This window comes from Alosa alosa, chromosome 19 (genome assembly GCF_017589495.1).
Source record: "Alosa alosa isolate M-15738 ecotype Scorff River chromosome 19, AALO_Geno_1.1, whole genome shotgun sequence".
Taxonomy (NCBI): domain Eukaryota; kingdom Metazoa; phylum Chordata; class Actinopteri; order Clupeiformes; family Clupeidae; genus Alosa; species Alosa alosa.
In genome coordinates, this window is record NC_063207.1 from 24,922,434 (window position 1) to 24,936,673 (window position 14,240).

A 14,240-nucleotide genomic window follows, 5' to 3' on the forward strand; every position below is an offset into this window, starting at 1 on the left:
TAAAGTTCTCAAACTATGAGAATTTTATAAAGCGCTGAAGTGGTCTAAAATGACCACCATTCTAACTTTCACTCACCTGGACTTGTGACCTCTTTGTAGGGCTATGAACATTTGAATGAGTGAATACAAAATAGAAATAATTATCCCAGAAAGTCCCAGAAATATGACTTGAATAGAAGTGAGTTAGTTATTAACAATTAATTGATAAACTTTTACAATACTTTGAGCACTGATGCAGTCAGCATAGGCCTCTTACATTGTTTGCAGGTAGGCCTACATTTCATTCCGTTTTTGACGGCAAACGCGAAACAGCGCCAAAATAACCACCAGTGGACACAAAGAGTTACATTTGTACTGTTAAGACTCGCCATAGAGAATGAATGGGGGAAATTGCGGAGGTTATAGTTTGACGATGTCGTACTCCCGTGCCGGTTGCTATATACCACGGACATGTTTTGGGGGGCCACCCAAAATGAGGTGGCGGGCCGTAGTTTGGGGACCACTGATCTAGCACAAAATAAGATGGATAATGTAATTGTAATTATAAAACATCTCTATTGACCCTTTCCCCTTTCATATAAAATAAAATAAATTAAGGATAACTGCCACACAATGTGAACATTTTATCTTTTAATTTCAGCTCACAGATGTAGACACATGTGTCCACCAATGACAACTGCCAATCAATTAATTCCAAGCAGTCCATGGGCCATTTCCTGTTCCTCATAAAAGGTGTGGCTACATGTGAGGCCTTTACACAAGATGGCAGCTCTAGTTCTCTAATTGAATCATCGTCGTCGGAGGTGAAGAAGTGAGGTGGTGTATATGAATGTCCACATTAGCACTACTTTCAACCATGGAGGTATTATACATAACTGGTGAGAGTGACTAATTCCCACCCCCATTCATTTCAATGGCCCATGCTAGGCTAGCTACTTCAGCCAAAATAGTTTGAAATGGACCGCAGCCATCTTTAGGAAAATGCCGTTTCATGGGTGCTGGTTTCCGGCACCAGCTAGAATTAGCCTATTAGGTCCCACGTTACAGACGGAGACAACGTAAGGTACAACGATATGTCGTTGATGAAGACTGGATATTCCCTCAGAGGAAAAGAAGTTATTCAGAAATGTATTTCATTGCTTGGGATAACATTTTGGTAGCCTGACGTTGTCATACTCAAATTCTAGTCAGAATATGAGTCTGATACTGCTCCATTGACCTCTCCAGAATAAGTCCCGCCTCCGTAACTTCCGTATCCATCCAACTTCGGTGGATTGTCTATGGGAAATAACATGGCGTTTGAAATATCATACGGTAAAACATCTGTAGGTAGCGAAGTTGAAAGAGCTGGTGGGCAGATTGGCCTACACACTTCTGCCATCTAGTTTCCACTGGATTTTTGATTGTCGGTGCCGTTTAAGTAGTATACTTAAATGGCACCAAAAATCAAAAATCCAGTGGAAACTAGATGGCAGAAGTGTGTAGGCCAATCTGCCCAGCAGCTTTTTCTACTTTGTCACCTACAGAGTTTGACAGGTACGCATCTTCAAAACGCCATGTTATTTCCCATAGACTCCATCCACCGAAGTTGGATGGATACGGAAGTTAGAGGCGGGACTTATTCTGGAGAGGTCTATTGGGACGTAGTTATGGGGCGTGTTTCAACCGATACAGGGGGGGAATGCCTCTGCACTCAATTGGATAAACCTAACCAATCAGAGCAACAAAATAGCTTACCGTGAGGTGTAGGAAGAAAACACATAAACCATCCTTCTGCTCCTATATCCCCTCCGTTTTTAAAAATAATTCTGTTGAACAGTGATATGCTACAAACATGTTAAACAGCTGGGAAAGGCTGTCGTAAAATCCCTCGAACAGGTGGTCAATCAGAGATTTCAAACGAACGAGGGAACATGTATAATGCAACAGCTGTTTTCCCTTGATGAAAGTGAAACCAGTTTTCCCACATCTCAACTTTGGCCAAAGTTTTCAGAAATAATCGTTTTCAGTGATATAAACTCATTAAATAATATGAATTTTCCATATGGGGTCTTAAAAGCCATGTATCCTTCTAGCCACAGTTTTTGTTTCAAACATAAGTCTAATCTAAGCGTGCTCAGATGACGTGATAGACCAGGCGCTGTTGCTCACCTGTTCATCATCGTAAAGCCTGATTTGATTGGTCCGCCCGATTTAGGGCGAGCATACTTGCCCCACAATGGAGCAATGCCAGACCGAACTTCCCGTGGGGTGGGACTAAGTTCGGAATGGCACCCAGGCTAACATTTTGGGGATGGTGGAGTAGAAGTTTGCCCCTTGAAGCCATATACATTTATTTTGTTTTAAATCACAATGTGGAGACATAGGTTACATGATCCCGACTCTGCGTTGTCATGGACTACAGGTAGGAACAGCCTGTGCGTATTAAAAGTTTTCATAGCCTACACAACACAGTGAGTGAGGTGGCTATTAATTGGATATAGGTCATTGCTATGCATCAGTTACCTTGTCAACCCACAAATTATAGTAGCCTAATATGACAATATTTACTTAAAAGTCTGGTATAATACACTCTCAAAAATGATGTGTTAAATAATTACACATTTTTTGTGTTATTACAATTTTAACACAATTTGTGTTATTTTGTGTTGTTACTGTGTTATATTACTGGAATATACTGCCCAACACAAAATGTGTTAAATTATTGGCCAATCCCTGGTGTCCTGGATGAGCCGTTACCCTGAGAGGTTCTTTTCTCAGCACTTCAATTTATCTTGGCGCACTGGAAGAAGGTGCAAGTGGCACACAGAGTGGATGTAAATGTCTGAATAAAAGGTAAGGTAGACCCATGTCTTAGACATTATTTGTTATGTTTATTTTAAAGACGGTTGCAACTTGCAATATTGTAAAGGTTAAATGATAATAAAGTCCAGCATCTATTTTTAGCCAAGTAGCTCTAGCAGCTAGCAATTAGCAATTTTATTAGCAATCGTTATGCTAGTCCATGTTAAGTCAATCCTGACCTTACATTAACACACTCTGAAAACACTGGCATACATGTAGAAACTAAAATATTCTAACGTTCACGTCATCTCGTATTACTATGTGGGTAAATCCCAAGATTTTGGGTAGCTGCTAAAGTTTTAGCTTTGGACAGCTAACGTTAGCAAGGTTTGTGGGAACTGGTATGACCTTGTAATGCTAACAAGGTAGCTGCTATGAAATGCTAGCGTTAGGGCTCAGGATGACAAAACTACAAACTTCTATCTACGTTACACATTACGATAAGTTACAACACTATCTAACTTACTATAACTGTATACAGCCTAAACCATGTAGGCATTAAGTCAAGTATCAGTAGCTTTAATCCAAGTAGGTGCCCAACACTAAACTCGTGCATGAGCCGTCATCTACCAATCAGCATGTAAAAACTGGTGCCGGAAGTTGCAACCATGTAACGCCATGTTTTAAAAAATGTCGGTGGCCAAATGCCATGCTAATTGGCTGAAGCTAACCCTCCAAATCCTGACTCCCTGCTTTCAACTCCCTCGATATCCTTTCAGATGATGCCATCATACGGAAATACCAGCTGTCTAGAGGGGAAATCGAGGAGCTGATTGAATTTACCCGACCACACCTGGTGAGGGCTACCAGGCGCACCTTTGCCTTGTCACCAACAGTTCAGTTTCTGGTGGCACTGCGTTTATACGCAACTGGTAGCTTTTTGGAGGTGCTGGGGGATGGCTTTGGGCTGAGCAAGGCATCTGTCAGCAGAGCCGTGACAGCAGTCACACAGATTGTTTCAGCTCACTGGGGGACTTTTCCATCTTCTCCTGATGACATTGCCCACGTCAGCAGAAGCTTTTATGCTATCGCTGGCATAAAGAGAGTGATCGGAGCAATTAATAGGACCCTCATTCGCATCAGGAGCCCAACAGAGAATGAGCCCCGAGTCTTCCCGGACATCGTGGTGAAGTGGCCAGAGAGCACACACCACTATTTCGTCTGGGCCAACTCTGCACTCTGCCAGGTGGCAGAAGGTGGTGGGTTTGGGGTATGCTGGCTCCTTGGGGACAGTGGTTACCCTTTGCGCCCCTTCCACCTGTCCCCCGGGAGCCCAGCAGCGAGGCAGAGGAGGGATTCAACAACGCCCACAGCCAGACCTGTGTTGTTGTGGAGAGGGCCCTGGGCATGTGGGAGCAGCGCTTCAGGTGTCAGCAACTCTGCTGGTGGCCTTAAGCTCCATCATGCAAAGTTGTGCGTGTAGTAGTCGTGACCGCACTTCTACACAACATTGCCCTTCAAGACAACATCCTGTTGCCGGGTGATGAGATGTTGGTAGAGTTGGTAGACGGTAGCAATCCAGCTCCTGCTAAAAATCACGTCGACGGCCTGGAAGTGCGGCGGGAGATGCACAAATGTTATGACACTAAACATTAATTTCCTCCACTATTCCCTGCTCCATCTGCCTTTTGGCTCTTTTACTTTTTTAGGCCTGTTACGACCCTGTGGGTTTTGTTGCATATTCTTTGTGTTTGTTGCTTCTGTTGTGTGTCTTGCAGGCAGATTGGCGCAGCTGAGTGGTGGTGTGAACCCATTGGACGTCAGGATAGCCCGTCCCTTTAAAAGTGGCTGACGTCATTCAGAGCTCTCTCGCTCTTGCTCGTTTTGGGATCACTTTCGTTGCCACCGTCGCTGCCGCACTTTGCTGCCACTAGGGCCAGCCTCGGGCCTTGCCTGTACAACCACCGTCATTTTTCCACTCCCTGGAGTGAGCGCCTGGCCGCCGAGGCCTACTTTGTAGGCCTTGATTTTCGTAGTGGCTTATCTGGACTGTTTTTCCATACTGTTTTTTTTGTATTAATAAATACACGATATTTTTTTACGCTTTTTTTGCCTGTTTTGTTTGTGTCTGCCTATGTTTCTTTTTTTGCCTTTGTTTATGTTTTTGTTTTTTTGTTACTGTATGTCCCATTCTGTCAAGAACCCCTATTTTTTCCCCTTTTAGTCCAGACCGGGATGTAACAAGGCCTATATGCAATAAAATAATTTCTTTTGCCCTTTTGTTTATGTGGCGCCATCTCTACACCATTGGTTTCGCGATTTTTTTTGTTGTTAGTTTAAGCCCTCCTTACACTGACAGACTATTAGCAAAATATGGGTCCACAACAAAGATTTGGCTTCAAAAGATTTTTGAAAGACTACAGTCTCAGAGCCCCTCTCACATCTAAAGACAAGCTATTTATTTATTTATTTGATAGAGTTGTTGAGTCACAGACTAGTCAAATACTATGATTTTGCAACAACTAGGGATCATGCAGGGTCACTATTTACAAGACTGCAACTAGATTCCTTTAAATTATTTCCCATTGAACTTTTTTTTTTTACTTTGCTTGAAAAAAAAAAAAAATTTAGATAAACAGGAACAAAAATATTTTTAAATGATAGCCTACTAAAATCAAAGTCATATTTTCAAGTGATAGAGTTGTTTCTGCAGCATTGTTTCATTTACAAGACTGACATCTTTAAAATTTCCCATTGTGCAATAGATATAAAAAGCCTACTTGTCCTGTGCAGCATTGTTTCATGTGACAAAGATATAAAGTTGCTGTCATGCTGAAAGAGCCTAATGATGTATAAGAAACAAAATAACAAATTATCATATTCATGGGTTTCATCAGGTCCCTTGCTACAGCTGTCGCCTACTTTGCCCTTTCCTGTTTGGTGTTGGGAGATAGCATAGATTTGCTATGGGGTTAAGGTCAGGCAAGTTTGCTGGCCAATTAAGAACAGGGATACCATGGTCCTTAAACCAGGTACTGGTAGCTTTGGCACTGTGTGCAGGTGCCAAGTCTGCATTTCCATAAAGTTGGTCAGCAGCAGGAAGCATGAAGTGCTCTAAAACTTCCTGGTAGATGGCTGCGTTCCAGAGTTCCAGAGAAATCCAGAGTTCTCGCGAGAGCACAATGGAATTGTCTCTGCGAGACACTCTGGCAATGAGCAATGATGCACGTTACTTTTCCCCCTTGAATACCGGGGAACCAGCTAAACTGATGAAGACAGTGCTGCAACGTTGGAGGACAGTAAACATTGTTCGTAGTGTTATCCGATTGCGTCAAAGTCCGAAATCATTCAGAGTAAACATGTCTAGTGTTATCCAATTGCTTGCAGTGAGATTTTTAAATGCATGCTTGTTGCCGCCCCTCGAGTTGGGCTATTACATTGTTCGTGGCCAGACCCTTAATCTTTCTAGATTACCAGGGTCTGGATTTTCCAGGCTAGCGTTGACCCTGGACCTCAGAAAATACAGTGGACCAACACCAGCAGATGACATGGCCCCCCAAACCATCACTGACTGGAAACTTTACACTGGACTTCAAGCAACGTGGATTCTGTGCCTCTCCTCTCTTCCTCCAGACTCTGGGACCTTGATTTCCAAAGGAAATGCAAAATTCACTTTCATCAGAGAACATAACGTTGGACCACTCAGCAGCAGTCCAGTCCTTATTTTGTCTTTAGCCAAGGCGAGACGCTTCTGACGCTGTCTCTTGTTCAACAGTGGCTTGACACAAGAAATGCGACAGCTGAAACCCAAAACCCAAATGCATACGTCTGTGCATGATGGTTCTTGAAGCACTGACTCCAGCTGCAGTCAACTCTTTGTGAATCTCCCCCTCATTTTTCAATGGGTTTTGTTTCACAATCCTCTCCAGGGTGCAGTTATCCTATTGCTTGTACACTTTTGCCTACCACATATTTTCCTTCCCTTCGCCTCTCTATTAATGTGCTTGGACACAGAGCTCTGGGAACAGCCAGCCTCTTTAGCAATGACCTTTTGTGTCTTGCCCTCCTTATGCAAGGTGTCAATGGTCATCTTTTGTACAACTGTCCAACTGTCAGCAGTCTTCCCCATTATTGTGTAGCCTAAAGAACTAGACTGAGAGACCATTTAAAGGCCTTTGCAGGTGTTTTGAGTTAAATCTCGAGATTGAATTTGGGGTTTTCATTAGTTGTCAGTTATAATCATCAGAAATAAAAGAAATAAACACTTGAAATATATCAGTCTGTGTGGAATGAATGTATACATTATACTTTTTTTCACTTTTTGAATGGAATTACTAAAATAAATCAACTTTTTCTTTATATTCTAATTATATGACCAGCACCTGTATATCGTCAGCAAGAGTGATACCTTACATATGTTAATGTGCAAACATATCCCTGTAGCTAACAGTTAGCTAGGCATGGTCACTTTTGCCAGTACAGACTAGCGGCAGCAACATTGATTGCTGACATTAAGTTATTCAGTGACTAGTATACCTCACCAGTGTTATTCTTATATTAATAGAAATTTGGGAATACTCAACTCCAGACATCCCAAGTCTCCCGCAAGATCCGGGAGTCTCCCGCATATTGATAGCGGCTCCCTGATGCCCGCAAATTACATAAAATCTCCCTGGAATCTAGAGCGAGCGCGCACAAAACCGAGACTTTGAATCCTGATTGGCCTGTTTCACTAAATCAACCAATCAGTTTTTAGTGTAGACAGGCTTTTATCTCTTTTCTTTCAAACTAAATGAATCAGTTAAGTGTATCTAGGAACAGGAGAGTCATGGCAGAAGCAGAGTGCCACCAAAAAAGGAACATTTAAGATCTATTTCACATCAGACTACACGAAAGTGAGTGTACCCTTGTCTCATAAGAGTAAAAAATAATGATAGTCTTGCACGCTGCACTGTTTGCAACAGTGACTTTAGCATTGCCCATGGAGGGTTAAATGATTGCAAAAGACAGTGCCATTTCATGTGCATATTATTCAGGGAGATTTTATCTAATTTGCGGGCATCAGGGATATGTTCGGGATACCTCTCTGAAATGACTTTTTGCAGGTTGGTATGTCTGCTCAATACAGAACAGCGAACAGCAAACTCAAATGGCACTTATTAATTAAACTTATTATTTAAGTATGAAACATTAAGTATGTTTTCATTTTTGTATGACGTTCCTCTTAAATAAATCAAATCAATGTTATCTTTTTATTGAAAAGCCTGACATTTCTTGAAAAGCTTTACTTTCTCTCACCAGACATATCCTATTGTTTTTGCTTTGTAGGAACCATTGAGACCACATGTTATGGAAATAACAACAGGCTGTCACATGCTCTTCAGCAAGAACCCCTTGATCCAGACTATGGAATTTGATATACACACAGGGAATGTTTTTTCTTGATGTTGTGTCACAGCATGTTCCAGTGACCCAGGATGTTGTAGATAGGTTAATGGAGTTAACTTGTGCACTGAGAGAACATCAGGAACAAGACCATTTAATTTTGAAATACAGCATGGAGGTGGACGATCTAAGATGTTAATATGCAAAGAACATCTTAAGCACCTACTGGAACTTGGACCTCCATTGGTTACAATTACACATTTATTTGGTGTTTCTTGTGCTACACTGTACAGAAGAATGGCTGACGACAACGTCTGTAGAGGATTGTACAGATGTAGAGCTTGATGAACTTATCAGAAATAAAACAGATGATGCCACATTCGGGGTATAGATTAGTGAAGGTTCACTACCCATTGGTGCCTATTTCTATATTCCAGTCCACAAAAGTAACAGGTAACAGTTTTTTTCTTTCAAAGAAGAGGGTACAAGTACAAAGTTCTCCCCTTTGGTCTGTCCCTGGTCCCTTGGACCTTCACCAAGTGCATGGATGCAGAATTTGTTCCACACTGTTGTCGAGGAATTTCTGTCCTTAACTATCTTGATGATTGGTTAATATGTGCAGCAGGCAGGCAGACCTCTTTCCTCCTGGCCTCTCCCTGGCCCTCTGCTAATGAGTGGGTGGGGCCAATCATTAAATTAGACCAACCATGCACTACTTAAGGAGCTCTACAGCAAGTAGCTTGGTAGGTTCCATTGGTTGTCCCTTGTTTGAGCACTGGGGTCTACCGACCGTCAGGTATGTTGATGCCCTTATGTTGTAGACTAACCATGTGTAGCTAAACTCCATTTCTATCTGTAGCCCTGTAGATGGATGGATATGCTGTCCTCATCTGTTGCCATTGGGAAAATTGGTATAGAGAAGAGTATGGGTAGCACGCTGTCTTGTCTTAGTTCTGTCTTGTTTCTGTTTAGCTTTGCTTGCACTTGGCAACTGCCTGCATTGTACTTGTACCCTTTTGTTTTGCTTTACTTTATTATCTTAGTTATCCAGTGTCTGTCTATTCCATAGAGTCTGGGGGCAACAACTTTTAACTGTTTGTTAATTTGGCAGGCAGGGTTCTCGCTGGCGGGAGGCTAGTCAGTCACCTAGTGGTGGTGCAGTAAAGATGCACATTTTGGTGTGAATTATCAGAATGTTTGCTGTGGTCTGCGGTGTTACTATTTTATCTTTTTTGCTGTGCGTGTGCATGTGTGTGGGCTCTAGGGCACATTATAAGTAGTCTGCCTCCCCCAGGTAAGCCCCTGCCTTGCTCATCCTGCTCCTCCAGGTAAGCCCCTGCCTTGCTCATTCTGCTCCATCGTGCCTCCCCTATGGAACCTGTCTGTGATCATTTTTAAAGGGGTCATAGAATGCAAAACCGTGTTTACCTTGTCATAGATGAATAGCGATAGTTCAGTGGGTGAAATGGACATACAGAGAACTTCAAAACCCCATCGACACCTCCTTTCTATGCAAATCTCACACCAAACTCCCCGCCATAAACGGGCTTAATCCCAACGGTCTCGAAGTTTACGCAAACTTGCAGGTGGTACCTTATTTGGCTCTGGCCTGTACATTTGTCACGCCTCAATTTACATACAGACCAGCCCACTGGTGCTCTGAGCCCAGGAACGTGAATGGAGAGCGAAGATGAGACAAACATTAGTTTAGCTGCCTGCTCGTTTACTTCCACAGAAATTATAAAGTAGACAGTTCTTCAAGGATATCGAAAATGAGCCACGGTCGTAAATGCAGTGTTCCAGGCTGAAACTTAGGCTACAAAGAAAGCGGAGACTTTCCATAGTCTTCCCAAGGATTCAAAAGTTCGAGGGGCATGGATAATTTTTCTACCAGAAGATCCCTGCAAAGTTCAACACTCCGTTATTAATTTGCAAAACATTTCACCGAAGGCAGTTTTCAAAACCTTGGACAGTTTAAAGCAGGATTTGCTACGCTGCTGTTACTGTAACGAGGGGCTGTTCCGACCGTAAGGTCATCACAACCGCATGCTGTAAGTATTATTTTGTCGTTAAGCAGTTATTAGCCATGCTAACGTGTATCTAGCAAGTAGAATGTGTGATTTAGTTCATTGGCAAGGCTATTTAATTTTCCTGTGTGTCATTCAGATAAAACCTGTGTTGTCATGTTAACCTACATTTTACTATGCATGTTTGTCGAGATCTCTGACAGGTTATGTTCTCAGCAAGATAGCTAACTGAAGCTGAGTAACACGATAGTTTGGTTGCTAAGCTGTAATATAACACACATACATTTTGACGTCAGAAGTGGAAACAACTTCATTCAATCAATTCAAATGATATCTAGTCAATATGTTGAAAACCGTGTTGTCTAAATACAATGGGTTTATTTGCACATTCTTATTTTAGAACATTACAAGAACGACAACATGACAAACGCAGCATGCCAAACAGATGCTCTACGTGTGGCATCTTGCTGGGCGTAGAATATTAGCAAATGCTTTTGCTGTGAGTTAACAGCTCGGTGTGTGCATGCAAAAGTGACTTTCACTTGTGTTACAACATTTCTGTTTGGTTTAGGTTTTATCTTGCAGCCATGCACTTCAATGCGAATGCTGAGTCCCCACAACAGAAGACAGCCAAGGAGAAACTATGTACAGACTTGCCAAACAATTTGTAAGTTTAATAAAATATACTTTTTATTACAAACAACAAATCAAAATGTGCAACAGTATAGGCACTAAAAAGAACTTATCGATTCACACACAACAGGCTGACCCTCTACCTGATTGGGATGCCGTCCAGCGGATTCCTGTGCCCCAGGACTTGTGTGCTCAGCTTGACAGACCTTCCATGGAGGATTCTGTTGCTGAACATGAGTCACGGTTCAGTCGACAAGGGGTCTGAATCCAACGTACTGCCCTGAAGTATCCGGATGCTCCCTCCATATGCGTAGCACCACACACGAGGGGATCATGACATGGACGCTTCTTCTAAGGAAACCCAAGCATCTGCTCACAAAAGACCTGTAGGCCAAGTCACTTCATTGCCTGCAACGAGAACAGGGTTACTATTTATTTTTTAATCTTTTACATTAGAGTATCACTGGATGATTGTTGAAAAAAAAATTAAGTTTGTCATTTTGTGGTGTTGATCAAACTGTGTTTTTGCAATATGCTGAACCAATAATGAATGTGTATTGGTTAAAAATATTTTATTTATATACTGTAACTGCTAACACTCAGATTGTCCTCACCTTTCCATCCCTCTGATTCTCAAACGGCCATGGTCAGCTCTGTAAATATTCATTGCATTTTGCAAAGAATAAATATAGAGGCACAACAGATCGAGGCCATGATGGTCATTCAGGTCAGCTCCTCAGGATTAACCTTCTTTTCATAACCTGTAAAAACAAACATAATGTCCCTGCTGTTATTTCATAATTTTGAATGAGCAGGAAGCACAAAGTAGCTTAAGTAAATGTCTCCAGTTTTAGTTACCAGAGTTGCAAGATCACATGGAAAGAAGGTAATAATCTCAACCAGATGTCCGCAGGATAGCTACAAGATTACATTAGACCTACTGACTGTACCTACTGTATTTTAAACAGTGATATTTATAGGATTTTTGATTATTGTACTCTACTCCATGGTACTATGTAAATTGCCCCTTGGGGATAAATAAAAGTGTTTTTGAATTGACACAAACAAAAGTAGGCCTAGTAATATTTTCGTTGACCTCGTTTCACTTCAGCCATAAGCTACAAACTGCACATAGCTCCTGCCCAGCTAACTGGACGTCCCGTTGTAAGATCATTCATTACTACATGGAAATAAAGTAAAAATCTCGATAATCAGATGACTTAATCAGCAGGATAGTAGTTACACGAGTACATTAGACATACTGACACAAACGTAATATTTTCATTCACGCGAGCAGTAGGCTACTCGTTTCACTTCAGCCATATAGCCTACGAACTGCACAGAGCTCCTGCCCTGCTAACTGGACGTCCTGTTGTAAGATCGCATATTACCACTACAATAATGTATGTACCTCCTAATCAGATGACCTATTCAGCAGGAGAATATACTTACTGACTAAAACGAGTACTTTCCTTGCAAGCAGCACTCCTTTCACTACAGCATAGCCTGAACTGCCCACGACTGGCTACGAACTTTTCAGCTAGCTTCTAACTGGACATCTTGACAAAAATTGCACAAGGGTCAGTGTTGCGCGGGTTTGGTCACAAGCGGCCCGCGGTCGCCCGATATTTTAATCAACCCGACCGCAACTCGGACCGCGAATATTAATTAGGACAAAATTATACCCGACCCGCGATCCGACCCGCTTATTTACAAAATGTGTGCTTTTGGTTATAGTCTGCATGCAGTGTGACAGTAGGCCATTTCTGTAAAACAAACTAATTTCTTTAGGCATGCAGAACATAATGTTTGCGTATGGAGAGAGAATGAGAATAAGAGCATAAACGCATAACCACCAAGGATTAGAACACTAGGATAAGATTTGAAGGCCATGGACATACATCTTTCTTTCGAAAACAGAAATGGTGAGGCAAGGTAGGCTAGAGAGATACATTGCTGGTCAAAGCGTTAAGCGTAAGAACTGGTTTATAATGCTGAATGAAGCACACAGCTTTACAAAAGCACATCCACTGTTTCAAGTCACAAACACAACGAACTGTAACTTTTATGCATGCTTGAACCTATACATAGGATGTGTAGTCTGTGCCATAACATTTATTCCTGCAGGCTGCCCGTTTTGGCTGTCATACTTTTAAATGGCCTTCGCAAGAAGCAGGCCTACATAGACCATAACTTACTGTCATCTTCTTTAAGAACTTTTCCCAAAATTTCCCATAGCCTATATCGCTTTTTCCTGAAGGGGTGTCTATTATTTTTAACTTCGCGTCTTCAGCTTCTTTACTGTTGACTTTACTGTAGGCCTATTGATGCTTTACTGTATTGATACCAGCCTTCTTGTGATATTTTAAGTAGGCCTAGGCCTATTTGTAGAAAATATATATTTAATTAATTTTAACTGACCCGCCCGCAAATGACCCGAATATCATTAAAATATTTTCTTTATCACTCGTAACCGCGGTCATCCGCGGGCAACCGCTTAATTTCGGGCAGACCGCGCAACACTGACAAGGGCACAAGTTGTAAAACATTTGTTTGTGTTTGTGTGCAAAATAATAACTTCTGTTGCTTACAATGCTAAAAACGAACCTAATACAATGTTTAGCTTAGTCTACGACACTACTGGCAAGTATTGCACTAGTATTACAGCTAGCTAACTGGGCTACGTGTGGCAAACTCAAGTAAATGACAAAACTTACCACTCTAAAGTAGTCATTTCCAATCTATGGGCGACTGTTTGCTCCTCTATTTCAGATTCTTCCTCTGATTCAGGGTCAAATATGCTGTTCATCAACACCTATGTCTCCATAGTATTTCCACCTTGGCTGTTTCAGTGAGTGCTGTCGGTCATGTTTGCGTCTTTGCTCCGGAGCTTCGCTCGTTGTAAACCAACCAATCAGCATGCAGTTCATCTAAATATTCATGAGCATACCATAAAAGTAAGAAAACCTCTTGTTTCATTCTAGGGCTTTTAACCAGGCTTGCATTAGGGCGCATAGAACAGCACATATGCCATTTTCAGCCCAACCAATGTTACACACCCTATTCAGAGACCTTAAGGACCAGCACAAAATACCCTACATCATCATTCTATCACCCCTTTAAAACAAAAGTGCAACAAGAAAACATAATAAATATTGTTGTACTTTCCTAACCAGACCAGTCTTCTCATGTCTTTTTGCAGCTATTTCCTTTTCCCTGGCTTCTATTAAATAAACATGGTAATTTTCTCACTGGAATTCACGTCTCTGCCTCGTGTATACAAACTAGGGGTGGGGATGGACAAAAAATAATATCTTGATATTTTTTGTGATTTTGACGATAACGATAATTAGTCGATATCCTTTAAAAAAATGTTTTTGTTAAAGTCTGAGTTACTTTACAGCTCATTAT

At 41.7% G+C, this 14,240-nt stretch overlaps 1 long non-coding RNA gene across 1 annotated transcript; it reads right to left on the bottom strand.

Moving 5' to 3' along the window:
* Positions 1–10,955: 10,955 nt before the first annotated feature.
* Positions 10,956–13,741, bottom strand: LOC125284590. Its single transcript, XR_007191898.1, has 3 exons — positions 13,547–13,741; positions 11,444–11,590; positions 10,956–11,237 (listed from the first exon to the last, which is right to left on the bottom strand). It is a non-coding gene; the product is annotated as an uncharacterized LOC125284590 (long non-coding RNA).
* Positions 13,742–14,240: the final 499 nt, after the last annotated feature.